The sequence below is a fragment of the Eurosta solidaginis genome, chromosome 1 (genome assembly GCF_040869045.1).
Source record: "Eurosta solidaginis isolate ZX-2024a chromosome 1, ASM4086904v1, whole genome shotgun sequence".
NCBI classification, from domain to species: domain Eukaryota; kingdom Metazoa; phylum Arthropoda; class Insecta; order Diptera; family Tephritidae; genus Eurosta; species Eurosta solidaginis.
Window position 1 is genome coordinate 14,735,391 of NC_090319.1, and position 25,830 is coordinate 14,761,220.

Below are 25,830 nucleotides of genomic sequence, written 5' to 3' on the forward strand. Positions count from 1 at the left end.
TTAGATATTTGTGTGATCAATATTATCAGCATTAGGGTCGATACGTGAAAAGCAAAGCTTTACGAGTGGTCGAATGAGTGTACCGTTTGGCGTACGCAGGTCAACTACTCGGATGTGACCGTCGGAGCCATAGTGTACCTTTTCAATGCGACCTAGCCGCCATTCAGTTGGATGGAGACATTCGTCATGAATTAGGACGCATTCTCCAATTTTTGGGGCTTCTTGTGTATTTTTCCATCGATATCGTTTAAAGAGGTCTTTTAGATATTCCTCCTTCCATCGGCGACTGAATTCGTGATGTATAATTTTAATCCGTTCCCATCGATTTATGAGGGATAGTGAGTCCACATTTGCGTGAGGGGTAGCCAGAAGTGGAGCTCCTCTTAGAAAATGCCCAGGAGTAAGAGCTGTAAAATCGGAGGGGTCTTGCGAGAGCGCTGAGTGTAGCCGTGAATTTAGAACGGCTTCCACTCGTATTAAAAGAGTCGTAAACTCTTCAAATGTAAATCTGTTATTGCCAGCTGTTTTCTTAAAATGTAATTTAAATCTCTTTGCTGCTGATTCCCATAGTCCGTCCATGTGTGGTGCACTGGGGGAATAAATTGCCAATTAATGCCTTGGGGTGCGTATTTTTTAATGATTTCCGGCGAGAATTGCTTGGCGAATTGGATGAACTCCTTTTCGGTGGCTCTTTTTGCACCGATAAAGGTCTTTCCATTGTCGCTCATGATTTTTGATGGAAATCCTCGCCGTCCGACAAAGCGTGCAAATGCCGCGAGAAAAGCTGAAGTGGTAAGATCAGAACATAACTCTAGGTGCACCGCTTTTGTAGTAAAACAAACAAAGACTGCCACGTAACCCTTCGTTATGGTAGAAGATCTTAGCATCGAGGCATTTAGCTGGGAAGGTCCGGCAAAATCAACACCAGTAATAGTGAAGGGCAGAGTGAAATTGCAGCGCTCAGGTGGTAGAGCTGCCATGATCTGCGCGCGCATTTTTTATACTCAGTTGAGCAGAGCTCACAGAGTATATTAAGTTTGATTGGATAACGGTTGGTTGTACATATATAAAGGAATCGAGATAGATATAGACTTCCGTATATCAAAATAATCAGGATCGAAAAAAAATTTGATTGAGCCATGTCCGTCCGTCCGTCCGTCCGTCCGTCCGTTAACACGATAACTTGAGTAAATTTTGAGGTATCTTGATGAAATTTGGTATGTGGGTTCCTGAGCACTCATCTCAGATCGCTATTTAAAATGAACGATATCGGACTATAACCACGCCCACTTTTTCGATATCGAAAATTTCGAAAAACCGAAAAAGTGCCATAATTCATTACAAAAGACCGATAAAGCGACGAAACTTGGTAGATAAGTTGAACTTATGACGCAAAATAGAAAATTAGTAAAATTTTGGACAATGGGCGTGGCACCGCCCACTTTTAAAAGAAGGTAATTTAAAATTTTGCAAGCTGTAATTTGGCAGTCGTTGAAGATATCATGATCAAATTTGGCAGGAACGTTACTCTTATTACTATATGTACGCTTAATAAAAATTAGCAAAATCGGAGAAGGACCACGCCCACTTTTAAAAAAAAATTTTTTTTAAAGTAAAATTTTAACAAAAAATTTAATATCTTTACAGTATATAAGTAAATTATGTCAAGATTCAACTCCAGTAATGATATGGTGCAACAAAATACAAAAATAAAAGAAAATTTAAAAATGGGCGTGGCTCCGCCCTTTTTCATTTAATTTGTCTAGGATACTTTTAACGCCATAAGTCGAACAAAAATTAACCAATCCTTTTGAAATTTGGTAGGGGCATAGATTTTATGGCGTTAACAGTTTTCTGTGAAAATGGGCGAAATCGGTTGATGTCACGCCCAGTTTTTATACACAGTCGTCCGTCTGTCCTTCCGCATGGCCGTTAACACGATAACTTGAGCAAAAATCGATATATCTTTACTAAACTCAGTTCACGTACTTATCTGAACTCACTTTATCTTTGTTGTATAAAAATTGTGTGCAGTTCGATCTATTTTTTGATTAAAAAGTAATTTAGCTTTCTAATCTGAATACTTGTACCATTGTTTAGCCTTAATCAAATCTAGTTACATTTTCTTTAAGGATAGGTAAATGGGTTTTTAATTCATATGTTAGATTTTTTATATCGCATGTTTTATTCTACTTATAATACTATTACTTGTCAATATTAAATTTTTTAAAAACCTTGCAAACAAAAAGTTATATCTTTTTTTCATGGCATATTATGTCAGTAATTTTTCGGCACTACATGAGCTTGTGATTGTTTAATAGTTTAATAACAAAAACGGCTGCGCATAACCGCGATTTTTTGAGTAGTGATCAATTTTGTAAGAGACTGATTCCCTTATTGGCGAAAGGTGGCAGCCTTGTGAAAATAGCCTAAGTGGCAACACCTAGGTGAAAGGTCTCAGAATGTAATACTATGTGAATGTACCAAATTTGATTCAAATCGGTTAAGCCGTTTCCGAGATGGTAGTGGATATATAGATAAATATAAAAAAGAAGGTGAGGTGGCAACCCTAAGTGGAAACCCTTCTAAAAAATCACAATGGAAATGCGGAGTAAAATACTTTTCGTTTGATACCAATATTGACATACTTCATGTAATATCAAAAAATGGCTACGGGTCTATCCGAAACCGGGAGCCCGATCCATAGTAATTCTGCGCGGAACACCATTAATTTACTGTCAAATATTTCCTTTCATAACAATGAAGTTAGACAATCACTTCTTGAACAGAAATAACTGCTGTTTTAATTTTGGCCAGCTAGATTGTTCAAATTCCCCACCGTGCGTCCGTCCATCTGCCCGTAAACACGATAACTTGAGTAAATTTTGAGGCATCTCAATGGAATGTGGTACGTAAGTTCCTGGGCACTCATCTCAGATCGCTATTTGAAATGAACGAAATCGGAACATAACCACGTACACTTTTTCAATATCGAAAATTTCGAAAAACCGAAAAAGTGCGATAATTCATTACCAAAGATGGATAAACTTATGAAACTTGGTAGGTGGGTTGGCCTTATGACGCATATTAGAAAATTAGTAAAATTTTGGACAATGGGCATGGCACGGCCCACTTTTAAAGGAAGGTAATTTAAAAGCTTTGCTAGCTATAATTTGGCAGCTGAGTGTGTTATGTTCGGTTACACCCGAACTCAGCCTTCCTTACTTGCTCAGTAGCGGTTTATGCGAGCTTTACCGAACTCTGGATAGACTAAGCGTTACCTCATCCTTCAACAAAACCCACCTCATAAAGTTATTTTTCCCTTTGTGGGACCCTACATTCTCTAGCAAACACATAAAAAAGTTAAAGTCTCATTAACCCTTTGAACAAGTCATTGATTATATCATCCCACTTAAGTTCGAGCAGTGTTGTTACTCAAAAGTTATTTCACTGCTCTGGTTATGTGACGGTATAAGATAGAACATATTAGAAGTTTGAAAACACACGAAACTAATTAAGTGTACTTTTTGTTCTTTTCATAAAAATATTTACAAAGCTAATATAATAAGAAATTTCTATAGAAATGTCATTTTAAAACCGTGTATAAATAATTTGTATTTTGCATCATTAAGGGCATTGAAATTTTAATTAGGCACTTCTAGCCAACAATTTACTCAAGGTTAAATGGGTTGAGTCAATATTCAATTACTAGAGGTTTGTTCTCCAATGAGACAGAGCTTTGACACACGCAAATTTAACAAGTAAGAACGGGACTGTCTTCGGCTGTGCCGAAGACGTCATACCCTTCATGAATGGAGCTGAACAATAATTTTATTCATAATATCCAAATAATCGGCTGTATAAGGTAAGAAATATATAGTGAACAGATGTACATACCTAAGCGCTTTTTAAGATAAATATAAAATTAAAAAAAAAAATAATAATAAAAAAATTTTAAGCACTTCCTTTATATAACTGCACACAAATCAGCAAAAACTGTCTCCTTATATAAAGACATATTCTTGCTAAACTTTGATTTTTAAATTTTGACATAGAAATTGCAAATATGTTTATAAGAAGTAAAAATATAAAAGTGGAGCGCACATTACTTGGATTGGAAAGTTGGTAGGAAAGGAGATATTATTAGTCAATCAATTGTGCTTCATTTTTATATTTTCATTTCTCATAACTATTTGTGCAATCTCTATGTCAAAATTTAAAAATCAAAGTTTAGCAAGAATATTTCTTTATATAAGGAGACATTATTCGCTGATTCTTGCCCATTTATGCATTTATTAAAGGAGGTGCTTAAAAATATTTTATTTTATTTTTATTTTCTCCTTTTCTTACATTTTCCCGGCGTCTTATCCTATCTGTGAAGCTTTACAGTTGTAGCTGAATGAGAACTTACATAAAAATTAAATCCCAAAATTCCCTCCGTCTCGTACGATTTTTCTAAATATCTCATCCCGTGCGCCCCAAGCGAATCTTTTTTATCGTGTCATCGGCTGTCATATACCTCTGAATTAAGTTTGAAATTTCAAGTCTCTAGCTCAGCGCGAAGTTACTTAAAAGCTGGTTTGAGAATTTTCAAATTCTTATCTAATTATTTAGATCCGTGCGCCACCTAACGGATTTTTTTCCTTTTTGTTGCGTTGTCACGGTGTTCTAAGCTATGTGTAAAGTTTCACTTTTGTAGCTCAATGAGAAATTACTTAAAAATCGATTGCAAGATTTGTTTGAAAAGCGGACAAACATTCAACCGGCCTAATATAAAGTAAGTAAAATAGGTTGGTACTTCGTGTGAGGATGTAAAGTTTCACGTTTTTTGTGGTCTGCATGTAAAAACTATGACCACGAATTACTTATTTCAATAATATATGATGTAAGCGTAAGCATTTGGTGAAATTTGGAGCTTCTAAATGTTAAAATGGGGCAGAAATTGCGAAACGTTTCGTATTTGAACAATCGGTTGTATGAGATATATACTACATATATCACCGATCTCTATGACTTCTTCAGACAACAATATATGCTATATACGTAAGCATTTGGTGAAATTTGATGGTTCAATCTGATAAATTGAGGAAAATATGACAGAATTCGTCTTTTTATGCAAAATCGGTTTTATATCCCCCCAGATATACTATAGATGTACGATCCGGCCGGTTCCGATGAATGCCTAATAGGACACCTAAATATACCCGCTCACCAAATTTTATCAAGACATCTCAAAAATTGAGGGAATAGTTTGCATACAAACAGACAGACGGATAGACGGACATGGCTAAATCAAATCAGCTCTTCATCCTGATAATTTCGGTATACTTAATAGTGGGTCTATCTATTCTCCGTTATGGACTTACAATTTTGAGATTCGTGACGAAGTTAATATACCATTTCATTTTCGTGTAGAGCTTACGATTTCTCGAACCTGTTCGAGAAGAGATTGCTCGCGAGTCTCGCGTTCTAGCGAGATTCTCCAATCTCGAATTACTCGTAAGGCTCGCGAGCTTCTCGACATTCAATTTAATCGATTCGTCGGCTGTTTTATATAGAGCTTATGATTTCTTCAGGAGCACAAGCGAAATTTCCACAAAGCAACAACTAAAAACGGCGAAATGTATAGAATATTGCCAATGCAGCGACTGAATTGAAAATCGAGAAGCTCGCGAGTATTACGAGTATTGCGAGTATTTCGAGACTCGAGAATCTCGCGAGAAGCCTTGTTCTCGATGTCTCGTTAAAAAGATAAAATATTGTGAACAAAATTATATGTATAACAAATATGTTTAGAGTTAAATGTCATTGGAAAGCAATATAATCAACAAAAAATTCACAAGTAAAGAAACTAACTGTATGAATACTGCCCATACAGCAATTAAGTTTAAGTCGAGAAGCTCGCAAGATTTACGAGTACTTCGAGACACGAGAATCTCGCGAGAAGACGAGTTCTCGATTTATCGGTTCCCGAAAATCTCGCTTGTGTTCGAAAAGAAAGTGTAAGCTCTATTTTCATGAAAGGTATAAACATCTGGACGGGTTGCTGAAACAAGTGAAACTAATTAAGAGTACGCATTGTTTTTTTCATAAAAATACAAAGCAAATATAATAAGAAATTTCTATAGAAATGTCATTTTAAAAACGTGTATAAATATTTTGTATTTTGCATCATTAAGGGCACTGAAATTTTAATTAGGCAATTCTAACCAAACATTTACTCAAGGTTAAGTGGGTTCAGTCATGATTCAATTATCAGGTGTTTGTTCTCCAATGATGACAGAGCAACCCTGGTCTACCTTTATGGCGATATCTGGAAAAGGCGTTCACCTATAGAACTAAGGCCAACGCCCTTTTAAAATACTCATTAACACTTTTCATTTGATACCCATATCGTACAAACAAATTCTAGAGTCACCCCTGGTCCACCTTTATGGCGATATCTGGAAAAGGGGTCCACCTATAGAAATAAGGCCCACGCCCTTTTAAAATACTCATTAACACTTTTCATTTGATACCCATATCGTACAAACAAATTCTAGAGTCACGCTGGTCCCCCTTTATGGCGATATCTCGAAAAGGCGTCCAGCTATAGAACTAAGGCTCACTCCCTTTTAAAATACTCAATAACACTTTTCATTTGATACCCATATCGTACAAACAAATTCTAGAGTCACCCCTGGTCCACCTTTATGGCGATATCTCGAAAAGGGGTCCACCTATATAACTAAAGCCCACGCCCGTTTAAAATACTCATTAACACTTTTCCTTTGATACCCATATCGTACAAACAAATTCTAGAGTCACCCCTGGTCCACCTTTAGGTTAGGTTAGGTTAAAGTGGCTGCCTCCGCTGTCCGAGCAGAGACTCACGTAGGCCGTTGTGGCCGGTTGTGCTACCACGCGGGGCCCCCCCTATTTCCTGTTACCATTACTTTCGAAGATGAAGAAGAAAGTTTAAACCCCAGTGAGGCTAAACCAGCGCGTTTGCCTATTGAAACGCAAGATGTCGTTTGGGTTTATAGATTCAAGTTCCGCAAGGCGCCCAAAAGAGTGTCTGTAGAGGCATTGGTACCTAGTTTTTGGCAGTTCGGGACAGTGGCACAGATAGTGCTCAACACTTTCTATCTCCTCCTCGTCCCTACAGCTGCGGCAGAAGTCATTTGTCTGCATGCCCATATAGGCACCGTGAGTGCCCATGGGACAGTGACCTGTAAGAAGGCCCACTAGTGGGCTTATAGAGATACGGTTAAACAATATAACCGATCGCGATCTCTTTTCATCCAGCTTAGGCCAGATTTGCCTGGACATAATACATGTAGGTTCCTTGGCCCATCTGGTGTTTGTCTGATCCGTGAAAAGAGATTGCAGGTAGTATTTGCAAGTGTTTAGAGGAGGCCTGGCCCAACCAGCGGAGGTTATTGTTTGCAGGTTGGTGCCTTCTTTAGCTAGCTCATCCGCGGCGCAGTTTCCTGAGATATCACAGTGGCCAGGAACCCATATTATGTTTAGGTAGCTATTTTCAGCTAGTTTGTTGAGGGTTTCTCTGCACTTCAATGCCACTAGTGACGAGGTGTTACTGCATTGCAGGGATTTTATGGCAGCTTGGCTCTCAGAGAAAATTGAAATAGAATTGGTCACCTGCAGCTTAGCAAGATAGAGTGCTGTTTCCCAGATAGCTATGAGTTCAGCCTGAAAAACACTGCAGTGATCGGGTAAGCGAAAGCTCTCGCTTAGATTGAGCTTCTGCGAGAATATTCCGCTGCCGACTCTGTTGTTTAGTTTAGAGCCATCTGTAAAAACGGAGATTTCGTGTGATCCCGGCTCCACGCCGTTTGCCCACTCGTTCCTCTCTGGGATTCATGTGGAAAATTTGTTGTCACAGCAAGGGGACGACGTTGTATGGTCCAATTTCAAGAAAGTTTCGGGGACTTGCTTCAGGATCCGGGTGTGACCAAACCTGCAGTCCCTCCATGGTTCGATAGCATTGAGCCTTGCCGCGTTGCAGGAGGCACAGTATCTACCATATAGATCAGTTGGGAGAAGGAATAATATGGTTTCAAGAGCTTTGGTGGGAGTGGAGGGAAGGGCGCCGCTGGTAAGCATTGCCGCCATCCTCTGAACTCTCGTTATTTTTCTCTTGTTAGATTCGATATCGTGTGCCGTCCACCATAGGGTGACGGCGTAGAAGAGTATGGGTCTCACCACTACCGTGTAGATCCAATGCACTATGCGTGGCTGGAGACCGCACCTTTTTCCGATTGCCGACTTACAAGCGTAGCTTGTGGCTTTTCTGGATCGTTCCATCACATTTCGCTTCCAGTCAAGCCTCCTGTCTAGAATAACTCCGAGATGTTTAACCTTGGTAGAGAGTTTGATTTCCCTCCCGTTTAGGGACGGGAGGGTAAATACCGGTATAATTCGTTTGCGGGTAAAAAGCACCATCTCAGTTTTTTCACTGCTGATAGATAGATAATTAATTGAGGATCGCACTGCGACCATTGGTCTATTGTGCCCTCAACTGCTTCACAGCACCTCATCCAAGCCGACTTCTCTGATGAACCCTAGCAGTTCACCTGGCTTGAGGGATTTGATGTGAGAGTGCTCTGGCCATGGTGAGCCCAAAAACTTAGCCCTACGTCTTGAGATTGCGTCACATTCCAGGAGTATATGTTCCGCCGTCTCCGCTGATCGATCACAAAATCGGCATGTGTTGTTTGATAGTATGCCCAGCTTCTGCATGTGGCTGTTCAGTCTGCAGTGTCCTGTAAGAATAGCTGTTAGGGTCCTCAAGTTATCTTTCGACAGGCCCATTAATGCCCTATATCGAGTTGTGTTGTAGCCCCCCAGCAGTAACTTAGATTGCCTCAAGCCTGGCATATTGCGCCAGTGTTCTTCCCTCTTATCCCCTTCTTCTAATAGTAGATGCCCTCTGATTTCCTGCGGGCCTACTGGCTGGAACGGCTCAGGACCAATAGGTCGTGTCGTTGCTGCCTCCCTTGCCAGGCTGTCCGCCTGCTCATTGCCCTCCACTTCCCGGTGGCCAGGAACCCAGGCCAACAACAGTTTGTTATGTGCTCCTAGTTGATTTAGCTTTTCAACGCACTCAAGTACTAGTGCTGATTTTATTTCAGACGCCGAGATCGCCTTGAGGGCGGCCTGACTGTCACTGAGTATGGCAATTGTCTCGTTGGAGTATTCGCGCTGAAGGTTCAGGTCAGCACACTGGCTTATAGCGAATACTTCCGCTTGAAAAATGCTCGGGTGTGCTCCCAGAGGCGTTGATATCTTGGCTCTGGGGCCAATGACTCCAGAGCCAATCCCCTCTGGCGTCTTCGATCCATCTGTGTACCATACTATTCTATTTAGCTGATGAATGTACACAATTCTGCTTTCCTCCCACGTACCCTTGTCTCCCAATTCTACTTTGTACCTTCTCTCATAGACTATCTGCCTGAGGATATCATCCCTCGGGAGTTGAGAGATTGGGGTCTTCTCTCTCAATTCCTCCATGTTTCGGGACGATATAACTTTACCTATGCCCGAGCCCTCCTTAGCAATATTCAGGAGCGTTCGCTTGGCTGACTGCTCTATTGATATGTGCAGCGGGGTCAGATCAAGGATAGCCTCCAGCGCTGCTGTAGGGCATGTGCGCATAGCTCCCGTGATGCATACACATGCCAGTCGCTGAAGTTTTGATAGCGCTTGCCTCGTCGTCGCCCGAGTTGTTTTCGATGCCAAGGCTATCGAACCGTATGTTATCATAGGTTTTACTATCATGGTATACATCCATCTTAGCACATGCGGGCTACAGCCCCATGATTTGGCTGCTAGACGTTTGCATCATGATGGACCTCGTGGCCTTAGCTCTCATGGAGTCGAAGTGCTGTTTCCATAGGAGCTTGGTGTCAAAAGTGACCCCAAGTATTTCACCGCGGTTCCATGTTCTAGTGCCATGCCATTTATTGTAATTGCTCTCAGGGCTGGTAGGGCCCTTCTTCTGGTGAAAGGGATGATGGTCGTTTTAGATGGGTTGATGTTAAGCCCCACACTGGCACACCATCCCTTCGTAATATTCAGTGCTCTCTGTATTATGTCACAGAGCGTACTCTCGAACTTACCCCTGGCAATTATGACGATGTCGTCAGCATATCCCTGGCATCTTATGCCACTGTCAGATAGCTTTTGCAGGAGTTCGTTCACTACTAGGCTCCACAGAAGGGGTGATAGAACACCTCCTTGAGGGCACCCCCTCGTGGTATTAACCTTAACTGCGCTGTTGCCTACATGGACTTCAGCGATTCTTGTGCGGAGTAGATTGTCAATCCATCTCTGGATAGGCATCTGAATTCCTCTTCTCTGCAGTGCTATGTTTACGCTTTCATGAGATGTTTTGTCAAAGGCACCCTCAATGTCAAGGAAAGCGCAAATCACTGTTTCTTCTGTTTCGAACGCCCTCTGTATTTCAGATGTTAATTGGTACAGAGCTGTGTCCGTGGACCTACCCACTCTGTACGCATGCTGGCTATGATGTAAGGGCCAGCTCTTGAGGGCGTTCGACCTGATTTCTTGGTCCAATATCTTTTCCATTGCCTTCAAGACAAAGGAAGTTAGACTTATTGGTCTGAAGGACTTTGCCTGCGAATAGTCCTTTTTTCTTACTTTTGGTATGAAAACCACTTTTGCTCTTCTCCACATCATGGGTATGTGTCCCAGTGCCAGGCTATCTCTCATGATCCTGGCCGGATGTGGGATGATCTGTGTCCCTTGCTGCATTAGCACCGGGTAGATGCCATCCACCCCCGGAGATTTGTATTTCTCAAAGGATTCCACTGCCCATCTGACTCTGGCCTCACCGAAGAGGGAGTTGGCCAGTTACCAGTCTGATGGGGTTGGTTTCACTCTGGGGAACACAGGTTCCGGTACTTGCGGAGAGGCACCCGGAAAATGCGTGTGTAGCAGGGCCCTCGCTCGCTCCTCCACCGTTCCGGTATAGGTACCGTCTGGAAGCCTAATCGCTAAGTTAATCTCCCTCTGCTCTTTGGCTAGGGCCTTGTGGAGCCTTGCCGCTGCAGGTGTACTAGAAATTCCCTCACAGAAATTTCTGAAACTTTCCCTCTTAGCTTTCCTTATCTCTTTATTGTACTTTGTTAGATTTTGAGTGTTTTCCTCCCAGTTGCCGGTTCTTCTTGCCCCGTTAAAGAGTTTCCTGACTTTCTTCCTTAGTAGTGTCAGGTCATGCGACCACCAGGGGGTTGCCTTCTTACCCTTAACTAAGGAGACTCGGCAACTGGAGTTGTAGGCATCTATCATTATCTGATTTGCCCTATCCACTCTGCCCTCTAACTCAGTACAGTTAGTGCTTCTGCTCTTATTTCTGAGACTATCCGCGTTAGCCTCTATGATACTTTTGTAGCTGCCCCAGTCTGTTTTCCTGGGATTTCTTTTAGGGCTGTATTGCCCCGATACAGCATCCAGCTCAAACCTTATGATCCTATGATCCGATAGGGAGGGTTCCTCTGAGCCTCTCCATTTCGAGATCATATTCTCAGTTAGGTTGTTGCCAAGTGTTATATCTAGGATCTCTGCCCTGACTCTCGTGACAAACGTCGGCTTGCTCCCGACGTTATATATATTCAAATCGTTGCTGACTATATATTCTAGTAAACACTCACCCCTTTGTTTGGTATCATTGCTGCCCCACTCCGTGTTGTGGGAGTTAGCATCGCTTCCTATGATCAACGGAAGTTTCGCTCTTCTGCAGTGCTCCACTAGCTTCTGCACGTTAACTGGAGGGACTGTGCTGTCGTCCCCCGGGAAGTAGGCTGCGGCCAGCACAATGCTGGTGTTGTCTCCATTCACCTTTGCCTCGATCTGCACCGCCACCAGATCCGGGCTTAAAAATTCTGTAATGCAAAAATAGTTAATGTTTGACTTAAGCATTACACATGCTCTTGGTCTCTGCTGTGAGAGATCCCAAATAACTTTGTTATTACTTACATTAAGGCCCCTCACCTGCCCTTGTAAGCCCAAGGTTCTTGTATGAGGGCGATGCCCAGATCATCCGAGGCGAACCTCCACACCAGTACAGCCGAGGCTGCAATGGCGCGATGGGGGTTGATCTGGGCTATTTTTATGATTGTGCCGGTCATTTTGGCCCGGCCGGCCTCATCGGATCATCTTCATCCGACAATCCGCTCTCGCTTTCGTCCCGCCTATTCAGCTCCAGCTCCTGGAGGTCGAGGCCCTCGATGAGCTCTTGTGTGGGTGGTGGGGATTTCTTTTTCATCCCCAGGCTACACGATTTTGTCCTTGCTTGCTGCGGTGGGAGGGTTTGTGGTCTGTGCTCTGATGGTATCGGTGCTCGCGTCCGTCATGTTCTCGTCCCACAGCTCGCCTCTGTCGGTGCCCTCTGCCTCCGCCTTGTCTTCCGGCTGCTCACTATTCCCTGGTTACCTCTGCCTCCAGGGCCTCACTAGGACCAGGCCGTACCTATAGTGCAGCTTAAGTTCGTTCCTACGTATGATTTGATACGATTCCTCGTCTATGCCTACGTCGAGACGTTGGCCTGTTTCCTCTGCGCTACAATTAATGACGCGCCATCTCTGCGTCCTGAGGCCCTCATTTTGGTTGGCGAGGAACCGTAACGCAAACTCTTTTAGGCGTTCCGCACTTCTGGGGAGGAACATAGTCACATTATGCGTTGGTGGTATTTCATCCCCGCGTATCGTGCATAATTGTGGCCCTGTCCACCCCTCAAGCGTCGGTATTACTTCAACGAGCCACTTAACTGTTTTTTCGTCCTCGCAGTCCACGAGGAGGAGCCCTGCTCGGAAGTATACCCCGCAAAAAACTAGGGCATGCCCACATCCCCTGAACACTCCGTCCATTATGAGCTCTTGGAGATTCGTCAGGTCTTCTTGACTTAGGGCCTCCGCCGGGTAGTTACTGGGCAGAACAGCTATTCGGATACCCCTAAGAGCTTCCGGATAGCTCTGCTGCCTTGGTGCCATCCCAGCGGGTACCCCAGTTGCCCTGGCTTGAATCTCCCTGACCGTAGGTGCAGTGTTCCTGGGAGCGTGGGCCCGTTGCCTTTTTGAGCTCGGAGTTTCCTCCGGCGTAATTTGCCCGATCCTGCGCTTTTCAGCGGGAGCGGGCGCATGCTGGTCAGCTGCCGCTGGCTGTGCTCTCCTTCCTTCTCTGCTTCCATTTTGAGCATTGGCTTTTCTCTGCCCGTGGTCTGGTTCATGCCTGCGCTCATCTGCCCTGGCTCTTGCCTCCCTGGGCGACAGGCCTTCCTCTAGATATCGGAGGTATCTTTTTACCCCAGCCCCACTTAGTCCAAAGCGTCTCTTGTCATCCAGCGCTCCTGGACTGCCCCGTGGTGGAAGTGCAGGTTGCCTGCCTCTGTTGTGCCTTCTGTTAGGCCGCTTCCACTCCTCCGGGTTCCGCTCTGTATTTTTCCCTTCCTGGGACCTTCCATAGGTGCTCTGTGAGCTGCTACTTGAGTCATGCTCCGGCGGTGAACGCCTAGACTTACTCGTCCCTCTAGAGGGACTGCTATGGTGGTGGTTTTCGTGCTTGGATGCACCGTCGTAGCCTCTCTTTGTCAGCTTTTCTCGCTCTCTTGCAGTTAAATCTTTTGTTTTCTCTTTCGGCCCGCGCTGCGCAATGGAGGTACTGGGCCCTCCATGGATCGCGGGTTTGTTTCCTGCCGCCGCCTTCTGCTCACCTTATTTGACTTGCCCGCGCTGCTCACCAGTGGATAGGGGTCCACTGGGGATCGCGGGTTTCTCTGCTTCCTGGTTGGAGTGCTCTTCGGGCCCGCGCTGCTCCCCTTGGGTTTTGGTGTTGCCCTTGGGGTTCGCGGTTTTGAGAGCCGGTTCTCTGTATACTCCAGTGCTAGTGGAGGGAGATTGATCCCTCTGATGCTCTAAGAAGAGCATTGCCTCCTCTCTCGTGAGGCTTTCCAGGAATTGCCTGGAGTACGTGCGTGGCCTGCTGCTTCTCTGCCCGCTGCTCTTCTTGGAGCCCGTTTTTTTTTGTTGTGCTTTTATTGTTATTGTTGTTGTTGATTTTTTTGTTGTTGTTGTTCATCATTTTTTTTCTTACGACAACTTGCTTGACAAGGCAAGCGTTGTTGTCTCTGCTTTAATTTGGGGAACTTGGTTGGTCCGCCGCGGCAGAGCCCCTTGACGCGGTAAGGCCATGGTTACTCCCCAAGGTGGCCCGGTGTTGGGGAGGCGCCGTTATAATACAGCCGGTGTTGTGGACCTCCTGGCTGCAAACCAGTCCAATGGGCACCGTGACGCATGACACCCTGGATTAGGAGGTGACAGTTCCTGGTTACCGATCGCATTCGACCACATCTGTCAGGTGAGCGCGGTTTCCCCGCTCCCATCTGACCAATTAGTATCATATGCGATCGGCGTAAGCCCCTGCACCGCTACAAGGTGACTGTCTTCGCCGGAGTTCACTGCTGATGCTGAGTCTGCATTCCCTAGACCAAGTGTTTGTTAGATTAAGAGCATTTTGAAAGAACTCGCCAAGCACCGGAAGGTGTTTGCCAGTAACTGTCAAGGCTATGTGGTCAGCATATGAAATGACTTGGCATCAGGTGGGCTGTAGTATAGATAACACAGCGTTCACCGTCAGGTTCCATAGTAGAGGAGAAAGAACGCCCTCCTGGGGGGTTCCTCTGTTGGTATACCTTATTAACGATGAGCTGCCCAGCTCAAAGATAATGATTCTCTTGTTTAGGAGGAGCTCGACGAATTTCACAAGAGGCTATTCCACCCCTAGTGAACGTAGATATTTTGTGACCGCTGCTGGGAGAACGTTTTTGAAGGCTCCTTCTATGTCGAGAAAGATACCCAGCGTAAATTCTTTAAAGGCAAGACCCTTCTCTATCTTAGTAGTGATAGCACGTAGAGCTGTTTCTACGGATTTGCCTTTAGAGTAGGCGTGTTGGTTGTTGGAGATTAGTGCCTTATTTGCCTATCGTCTAATATAGGCATCCAGCAATCGTTCTAGAACTTTTAGGAGGAAGGAGGTCAGACTACCTTTGCCTTGGTCCTTTCCGTGGGGATAAAGACCAGGTTGAGGCAAGCCTTGTACATTTTAGCTAGCAGCTTGCAATTCAGCGGGAAATATTCCATCCGTTCCCGGAGATTTGAAGGGTTTAAAGGATTGATTGCCCAGATAATTACTTTTTCGCTTACAATGTGTATCAGGGGTCGAAACGGCCCTGGGTTAGATTACGTGTTTAAGAGATATGGTTGAGATCTGCAGCCTGGAAAGTGAGTGCTGATCAGGGTTTCCAGAATTTCCGTACTAGAAGTGGCCCATTCTCCGTTCGCTGTGCGAATGCAGCTTGGAGGTATGGGGTTTTTGGAGAGGACCTTTCGTAGGCGATTGGCCTCTGAGAATTCTTCGATGTTACTGGCGAAGTTCCTCCAGGAGTCCCTTTTGGTTTTCTGGATTAACTTCTTAAAAGATTTTAAGGCGTCCTTATAATGGAACCAGATTCCAGTGCGGTTATCCTCGTTAAGGGGTTTTCTGCTGTTTTTCCTCTGCTCGGAGATTTCCTGGTTCCACCAATAGGGTTTCTTTTTACCCCTTACCTTAATATCCGGGCAGGCTACTGTGAAGGCAGCGTTACAAGATTTGGTGATAAGATCTACTGCTTCTTCTATTTTTGACGATGAGTCCAGCTCAACGAGAGAAGCAAATGTTGTGTTTAAAGGAGGCGCTTCATAGGCTCGGCCTACCGTGAGAAGCGTTCTTTAGGAGAGTAGAGGATAGGACTTTTTTATAAAGGTTCCAGTCCGTACGTCTCTTATTCCTGTAAGCCACCCTAGGCGGTGTACGCAAGAGCAGAGTGAAAATGATATACATAAGATCAGAGTAGGAGTTTTCGTTGGAAACTCTCCAATTTTTGACAAGGTCAGAGAATGTCCCAGAAACTAGAGTAACATCTAGAACCTCCTTCCTGTTTGAGGTGATGAAAGTTTCCAGAGTTGCATATACTTAGATTGTTATTGATAATAGAAACAAAAAGAGACTCACCCCTATTGTTAATATCGGTAGAGCCCCAAGCAGTGTGATGTGCATTGGCATCGGCCCCAATTATTATCGGGAACCCTTTACTGTGGGCCTCCCGTACCACTTTGCAGAGCCGGTCCTGCATAGAAGGTGGGCGATCGTGCGAAAGATAGGCGGACATCAGCCAGATTGTTTGACCCTGTAGCTAAAAAGAGATAGTAAAATAAATACTAGATTTTTCATTATTAGAATACAAGATCTGATTCTACCTGTCACGGGCGGTGTCACCAGCTGGTAGTCCTTAGAAAAGAGTCCACAGACCTTGCTGCCAACGACCCAAGGCTCCTGGACTAGAACGACGTCCTCATACGTTGTGCTGAGGCGTAAGATTAGGGCAGCCGAGGTTTATCTGCAGTACCTGCGCGCCCGTTAAAGTTCGTTTGCTACATCGACATCCATCCCCTGCTGATCCGCATCGTCGGATGCCTGCTCTACGATAGTATCGTCGAATTCGGCATCCGATGGGTCGGATTCCAGCAGAAGCTGCTCGTCCATGCCCGTAAAGAACTGGCCCGCAAACTCAGATACCGAGAGTGTATCGCTCTCGGCATCCGGAGTGCTGCGTGCCAGTTCGATATCGGCCCCATGTCCACTCAAGGGTTTGCATGGGTCCCTGAGATTCGTTGTGGCGGTTGCGGGTTCGCTCGAGGCGGTATCCCCAATCACCAGATCCCGCGGCGCGGTGGCGGCCCCTTCCCCAGTGCCATGGGCAGCAGATCCACTCAGGGTGTTTCTGTCTAACCCCTCGCCCTTAGGTACAGGATCACCCTCGTCCGGTGTTTCCTCCTTCGCACCATCCCTTCGAATTTTCAACGTGATGGAGTAGAAACCGTAGCTTAACACTCCACCACATTCGTCAAGCCAAGGGAGAGAAGCCTCGTTTATGATGAAGCCAACATAACGCTGCTTCGCCCTTGTCTCGCCGACCCGGACTATCCTCCAATCGCTCGAAGGTAGCCCCTTATTCGACTCCGCGATGGTATCCAGGATCCGCTATGTCGTCTGGGACCCAGGCCCAAGCCCTCGGTCTGTTCGGAATTTTTTCCACACCGACCGCATCCTACCTGGCCCCAGACAACAGCTGTCCTAGCGAAGCTATGGCGAGTTTGTAGAGCTTGCATGAGCGTTCGTCGGCGTAGGAAACAAGCTTGACCCTACCCTGGTACCAGCCGGCAACACGGATAGTGGGAGCCGGCCCCGAATACTTGGTCATGATGTCCTTAAAGATCTTGAGAAGGCCGTTAAGGACATCCTTCCAGTTATCCGGGATTATGTTCCCATCCGGGTGGCCGCGATTCAAAACCGCCAGCGTAAAGTTGGTCTTAGCCGCCTCGCTGAAGGTTTTGGTCAGGGAAGGGGAGTAGAGGTCGAAGGCCGGTGCCTTTTGGGATCGCTCGAGGCATTTCCATAGGCCTTTGTCTCTTAAAGGCCGGCATCTTCGGGTCAGAAGTTTGTTTGGTGGCAGAAGAGGAAGGGGGATGGGGTTGTTGTTGCTGCTCTTCTTGGCAGCAATAATCTTCCTGGCCCAGGCCAGAGAACTTTTTTGCTCTGCCGTCAACTTGTCTCTAGGAGAGTTGCCGAGTTTCTCAACGATTTTGACGGCGTGGCGAATGTTCCGCTGGTTGCGGAGCGAAATCGGGGTTCGCTTAATTGCCTTGCAACCCTCAAGGGGTTCAGCCGGCTTGCGTGGTAGCTTTGCAGCGGGGGAGGCAGTACTTTTGTCCGTGGAGGATTTAGTGCTGTTGCCAGCCACCTGCTGAGAAGAGGTGCCCGGTACGGGCTTGGGACGGGCCTGCTGTGCTTTCACAGTCAGACGTTGCTTTCCCTCTTTGGGGCTAGCTTTGCCGGCTGCCGCGGAATCGGACTTGCCCTCAAGGGGTTTAGTCCTTCCGCTAGCTTGCACAGGTGGCCGAAGATTTGTTTGTTGCCGTGAAGGCCAGGTCGGCGCCGTCTGTGAGGTTCCCGACGAATTGTGGACTTTTTTAATGCCTAGTCCAAGGGCGGCATCTTTACCGGTGCAGGGATCCCAGGCCAGGTTTTTGTTGTTCATCACATCTGGTTCGTCAGCTGCCTACTAAGGTGAGATCGTTCGGCAGCCTGAAAGTTAAGGGATAGGGGAAACAATGCGGTCGACTGCGGTAGAGCCCAATACCGCAGCAAGTCGCCCTTACTCTTGGAGGTGGACCGGCATCCGGGAGGCTCCGTAAGAATACAGTCGGATGCCCCTGACTGCAAGCCATCCAATGGGCACGGAATCGCATAACACCCTGGATTAGGGGTGGACCACTTTTCAACTGGGCGTGGTACAATTCCCACCTTGAGGCCACGTTTAAAAATCATTTCCATATGCCTGAGCTATTAAGGAGCTGGGGCACAAATGGAGATGATTCCTAAACTTAGCTAGTACTACCCTGGAGGGGGAAACTGTTGTGCATATTACCAGCCGGCACCCTCTTGGAGGGTTCAGCCCAAGGATTTGTGCCAGGCACCTTTATGGCGATATCTCGAAAAGGCGTCCACCTATAGAACTAAGGCCCACTCCCTTCTAAAATGCTCATTAACACCTTTCATTTGAAACCCATATCGTACAAACAAATTCTAGAGCCGCCCCTGGTCCACCTTTATGGCGATATCCCGAAAAGGCGTCCAGTTATAGAACTAAGGCTCACTCCCTTTTAAAATACACATTAACACCTTTTGTTTGATACCCATATCGTACAAACAAATCCTAGAGTCACCCCTATAAATAAAAAATAAATGTAAGGCGCGATAACCTCCGAAGAGATCTAAGGCCGAGCTTCTCTTCCAATTTGCGTCGTGTTCCTCTTGATTTTCCCTACAAATTGGCCGGACGGGACCTACATGTTTTACGCCGACTCCGAACGGCATCTGCATGGCAGATGAGTTTTCACTGAGAGATTTTCATGGCAGAAATACACCCGGAGCGCTTGCCAAACACTGCCGAGGGGCGACCCGCTCAGACAAATTTTCTTCTAATTGAAAAACCTTATTTGTAAAATTTTGATGTTGCTTTGCCCGGGGTGCGAACCCAGGGCATACGGTGTGATAGGCGGAGCACGCTACCATCACACCACAGTGGACGCCAATAATATCGCCAATAATATCGCCAATAATATCGCCAATATCTCGAAAAGGCGTCCACCTATAGAACTAAGGCCCACTCCCTTTTAAAATATTCTTTAACACCTTTCATTTGAAACCCATATCGTACAAAATAAATTCTAGAGTCACCCCTGGTCAACCTTTATGGCGATATCCCCAAATGGCGTCCACCCATAGAAATATGGCCTACTCCCTCTTAAAATACTCTTTAATACCTTCCATTTGTCATTCCACATGTCATAAAAACACATTCCAGGGTTATCCTAGGTTCATTTTACTACATGGTGATTTTCCCTTATTTGGCTCCATAGCTCTCAGCTGAGTATGTAATGTTCGGTTACACCCGAACTTAGCCTTTCTTATTTGTTTTTTTTTTAAACTGTTATCGACAACTGTCATTTTTGGGTCGGACAGGATATACATGAAAATTTTATAATCAAGTGAAATTTTTTTTTACTAGGTCATGAAAAAAACTTTCAAAATCAAAGTCGAAACATACTTAAAATAAATGACATTTCGTAGGCTCGAAAGTTATTTTTTTTTTTTTTGGTAGGCGTAGTGGAACTTTTTTTCCTGAGCCCAAATCCTATCGAAAAAACGACAGCGCGATATCGGTTAACTTTCCTCCATACAAATCGACCCCACCCAATATATAAAGATATATATATATACTAATACTGTGTTTTCAGCTGAGCAGAGCTTACAGAGTATATAAATTTTGTTCGCATAATGTTACCCCGTAACTGCACTAATCGAGATAGATATAGATTTCAATATATCAAAATGATCTGTTCGAAAAAAGAAATTCATTTAGCCATGGCGGTGCGCCCATCCCACGGTGGGGTATTTGATCAATCTAGCTGGCCAAAAGTCGATTTTCAAAATATTCCAATTTTTTTAAATATACTCCCTGGCGTTCCTAGTTGTCCACTGAATAGTATACATATCCCAAAACCCATCTGCAACGTCAACGGATCTAAACGCGCACATCTAAAGTTGTATAAAAATTGTGTGCACTTCGATGTGTTTTTTGATTAAAAAGCAATTTAGCCTTCTAATCTAAATACTTGTACCATTGTTAAGCCTTAATCAAATCTAGTTACATTTCCTTTAAGGATAGGTAAATGGGTTTTTAATTCATATGTTAGATTTTTTATATCGCATGTTTTATTCTACTTATAATACTATTACTTGTCAATATTAAATTTTTTAAAAACCCGGCAAATAAAAAGTTATATCTTTTTTTCATGGCATATTATGTCAGTAATTTTTCGGCAATACATGAGCTTGTGTTTGTTTAAAAGTTTAATAACAAAAACGGCTGCGCATAACCGCGATTTTTTGACTAGTGATCAATTTTGTAAGAGACTGATTCCCTTATTGGCGAAAGGTGGCAGCCTTGTGAAAATAGCCTCAGTGGCAACACCTAGGTGAAAAGTCTCAGAATGTAATACTATGTGGATGTACAAAATTTGATTCAAATCGGTTAAGCCGTTTCCGAGATGGTAGTGGATATATAGATAAATATAAAAAAGAAGGTGAGGTGGCAACCCTAAGTGGAAACCCTTCTAAAAAATCACAATGGAAATTCGGAGTAAAATACTTTTCGTTTGATACCCATATTGACATACTTCATGTAATGTCAAAAAATGGCTACGGGTCCATCCGAAACCGGGGGCCCGATCCATAGTAATTCTGCGCGGAACACCAATAATTTACTTTCAAATATTTCCTTTCATAACAATGAAGTTAGACAATCACTTCTGAACAGAAATAACTGCTGTTTTAATTTTGGCCAGCTAGATTGATCAAATACCCCAACGTGCGTCCATTCATCTGCCCGTAAACACGATAACTTGAGTAAATTTTGAGGCATCTTTTTGCAATTTGGTACGTAAGTTCCTGAGCACTCATCTCAGATCGCTATTTGAAATGAACGAAATCGGAACATAACCACCTCCACTTCTTCAATATCGAAAATTTCGAAAAACCGAAAAATTGCGATAATTCATTACCAAAGAGGGATAAACTTATGAAACTTGGTAGGTGGGTTGACCTTATGACGCATATTAGAAAATTAGTAAAATTTTGGACAATGGGCATGGCACGGCCCACTTTTAAAGGAAGGTAATTTTAAAGGTTTGCAAGCTTTAATTTGGCAGCTAAGTGTGTTATGTTCGGTTACACCCGAACTTAGCCTTCCTTACTTGCTCAGTAGCGGTTTGTGCGATCTTTACTGAACTCTGGATAGACTGAGCATTACCTCATCCTTCGACAAAACCCACCTCATAAAGTTATTTTTCCCTTTGTCGGACCCTACATTCCCTTGCAAACACATAGAAAAGTTAAAGTCTCATTAACCCTTTCAACAAGTCATTGATTATGTCATCCCACTTAAGTTCGAGCAGTGTTGTTACTCAAAAGTTATTTCACTGTTCTGGTTATGTGACGGTATACGATAGAACATATTAGAAGTTTGGAAACACACGAAACTAATTAAGTGTACATTTTGTTCTTTTCATAAAAATATTTACAAAGCTAATATAATAAGAAATTTCTATAGAAATGTCATTTTAAAAACGTGTATAAATAATTTGTATTTTTCATCATTAAGGGCATTGAAATTTTAATTAGGCACTTCTAGCCAAAAATTTACTCAAGGTTAAATGGGTTGAGTCAATATTCAATTACTTGAGGTTTGTTCTCCAATGAGACAGAGCTTTGATACACGCAAATTTAACAAGTAAGAGCGGGACTGTCTTCGGCTGTGCCGAAGACTTCATACCTTTCATGAATGGAGCTGAACAATAATTTTATTCATAATATCCAAATAATCGGCTGTATAAGATAAGAAATATATAGTGAACAGATGTACATACCTAAGCGCTTTTTAAGATAAATATAAAATAAAAAAACAAAAATAAATAAAAAAATTTTAAGCACTTCCTTTATATAACTGCACACAAATCAGCGAAATATGTCTCCTTATATAAAGAAATATTCTTGCTAAACTTTGATTTTTAAATTTTGACATAGAAATTGCAAATATGTTTATAAGAAGTAAAAATATAAAAGTGGAGCGCACATTACTTGGATTGGAAAGTTGGTAAGAAGGGAGATATTATTAGTCAATCAATTGCGCTCCACTTTTATATTTTTACTTCTCATAACTATTTGTGCAATCTCTATGTCAAAATTTAAAAATCAAAGTTTAGCAAGAATATTTCTTTATATAAGGAGACATTTTTCGCTGATGCTGCCCATTTATGCATTTATTAAAGGAGGTGCTTAAAAATATTTTATTTTATTTTTATTTTCTCCTTTTCTGACATTTTCTCGACGTCTTATCCTATCTGTGAAGCTTTACAGTTGTAGCTCAATGAGAACTTACATAAAAATTAAATCCAAAATTCCCTCCGTCTCGTACGATTTTTCTAAATATCTCATTCCGTGCGGCCCCAAGCGAATCTTTGTGTATCGTGTCATCGGCTGTCATCGACCTATGAATTAAATTTGAAATTTCAAGTCTCTAGCTCATCGCGGAATTACTTAAAAACTGGTTTGAGAATTTTCAAATTCTTATCTAATTATTTCGATCCGTGCGCCACCTAACGGATTTTTTCCTTTTTGTTGCGTTGTCACGGTGTTCTAAGCTATGTGTAAAGTTTCACTTTTGTAGCTCAATGAGAAATTACTTAAAAATCGATTGCAAGATTTGTTTGAAAAGCGGACAAACCTTCAACCGACCTAATATAAAGTAAGTAAAATTGGTTGGTACTTCGTGTGAGGATGTAAAGTTTCACGTTTTTTGTGGTCTGCATGTAAAAACTATGACCACGAATTACTTATCTCAATAATATATGACGTAAGCGTAAGCATTTGGTGAAATTTGAAGCTTCTAGATGCTAAAATGGTGCAGAAATTGCGAAAAGTTTCGTATTTGAACAATCGGTTGTATGAGATATATACTACATATATCACCGATCTCTATGACTTCTTCAGACAACAATATATGCTATATACGTAAGCATTTGGTGAAATTTGAAGGTTAAATATGATAAATTGAGGAATATATGACAGAAATCGTCTTTTTATGCAAAATCGGTTTTATATCCCCCCAGATATGCTATAGATATCCGATTCGGCCGGTTCCAACGAATGCCTAATAGAACACCTAAATATACCCGCTCACCAAATTTCATCAAGACATCTCAAAAATTGAGGGAATAGTTTGCATACAAACAGGCAGACGGATAGACGGACATGGCTAAATCAAATCAGCTCTTCATCCTGATAATTTTGGTATACTTAATGGTGGGTCTATCTATTCTCCGTTATGGACTTACAATTTTGAGATTCGTGACGAAGTTAATATACCATTTCATTTTCATGTAGAGCTTACGATTTCTCGAACCTGTTCGAGAAGAGATTGCTCGCGAGTCTCGCGTTCTAAAGAGATTCTCCAATCTCGAATTACTCGTAAGGCTCGCGAGCTTATCGACATTCAATTTAATCGATTCATCTGCTGTTTTATATAGAGCTTATGATTACTTCTGGAGCACAAGTGAAAATTTCCACAAAACCACAACTAAAAACAGCGAAATGTATAGAATATTGCCAATGCAGCGACTGAATTGAAAATCGAGAATATTGCGAGTATTACGAGTATTGCGAGTATTTCGAGATTCGAGAATCTCGCGAGAAGCTTTGTTCTCGATGTCTCGTTAAAAAAATAAAATATTGTGAACAAAATTATATGTATAATAAATATGTTTTGAGTTAAATGTCATTGGAAAGCAATATAATCAACAAAAAATTCACAAGTTAAAAAAAAAAAGTGTATGAATACTGCCCATACAGCAATTAAGTTTATGTCGAGAAGCTCGCAAGATTTACGAGTACTTCGAGACACGAGAATCTCGCGAGAAGACGAGTTCTCGATTTATCGGTTCCCGAAAATCTCGCTTGTGTTCGAAAAAAAGTGTAAGCTCTATTTTCATGAAATGTATAAAAATCTGGACGGGTTGCTGAAACTGGCGAAACTAATTAAATGCACGCTTTGTTTTTTTCATAAAAATACAAAGGAAATATAATAAGAAATTTCTATAGAAATGTCATTTTAAAAACGTGTATAAATATTTTGTATTTTGCATCATTAAGGGCACTGAAATTTTAATTAGGCAATTCTAACCAAACATTTACTCAAGGTTAAATGGGTTCAGTTCAATTGTCAGAGGTTTGTTCTCCAATGATGACAGAGCAACCCTGGTCCACCTTTATGGCGATATCTGGAAAAGGCGTCCACCTATAGAACTAAGGCCAACGCCCTTTTAAAATACTCATTAACACTTTTCATTTGATACCCATATCGTACAAACAAATTCTAGAGTCACCCCTGGTCCACCTTTATGCGATATCTGGAAAAGGGGTCCACCTATAGAACTAAGGCCCACGCCCTTTTAAAATACTCATTAACACTTTTCATTTGGTACCCATATCGTACAAACAAATTCTAGAGTCACCCCTGGTCCACCTTTAGGTTAGGTTAGGTTAAAGTGGCTGCCTCCGCTGTCCGAGCGGAGACTCACGTAGGCCGTTGTGGCCTGTTGTGCTACCACGCGGGGGGGGGGGGGGGGGCATATTTCCTGTTACCCTACTTTCGAAGAAGAAGAAGAAAGCTTAGACCCCAGTGAGGCTAAACCAGCCCGTTTGCATATGGGTGTCAAATGGAAGCTGTTGATGAATGCTATAATATAGAGTATTTTTCATGCCGCTCCGTGACTAGGGTCTCGAGATATAGGCCAAAACGTGGACCCGGGTAACCCTAGGATGTGTTTTTATAATATGGGTATCAAATGGAAGCTGTTGATGAATGCTATAATATAGAGTATTTTTCATGCCGCTCCGTGACTAGGGTCTGGAGATATAGGCAAAAACGTGGACCCGGGTAACCCTAGGATGTGTTTATACAATATGGGTGTCAAATGGAAGCTGTTGATGAATGCTATAATATAGAGTATTTTTCATGCCGCTCCGTGACTAGGGTCTCGAGATATAGGCCATAACGTGGAACCGGGTAACCCTAGGATGTGTTTTTATAATATGGGTATCAAATGGAAGCTATTGATGAATGCTATAATATAGAGTATTTTTCATGCCGCTCCATGACTAGGGTCTGGAGATATAGGCCAAAACGTGGACCCGGGTAACCCTAGGATGTGTTTTTATAATATGGGTATCAAATGGAAGCCGTTGATGAGTGCTATAATATAGAGTATTTTTCATGCCGCTCCGTGACTAGGGTCTGGAGATATAGGCAAAAACGTGGACCCGGGTAACCCTAGGATGTGTTTATATAATATGGGTGTCAAATGGAAGCTGTTGATGAATGCTATAATATAGAGTATTTTTCATGCCGCTCCATGACTAGGGTCTGGAGATATAGGCCAAAACGTGGACCCGGGTAACCCTAGGATGTGTTTGTACAATATGGGTATCAAATGGAAGCTGTTGATGAATGCTATAATATAGAGTATTTTTCATGCCGCTCCGTGACTAGGGTCTGGAGATATAGGCAAAAACGTGGACCCGGGTAACCCTAGG

At 43.1% G+C, this 25,830-nt stretch overlaps 1 protein-coding gene across 16 annotated transcripts in view; it reads left to right on the forward strand.

The window, feature by feature from the left end:
* The window catches only part of LOC137249585 (dipeptidase 1), a 704,181-nt gene that overhangs the window by 464,124 nt on the left and 214,227 nt on the right, over window positions 1–25,830 (forward strand). The gene's annotated exons all lie outside the window — the stretch shown is intronic.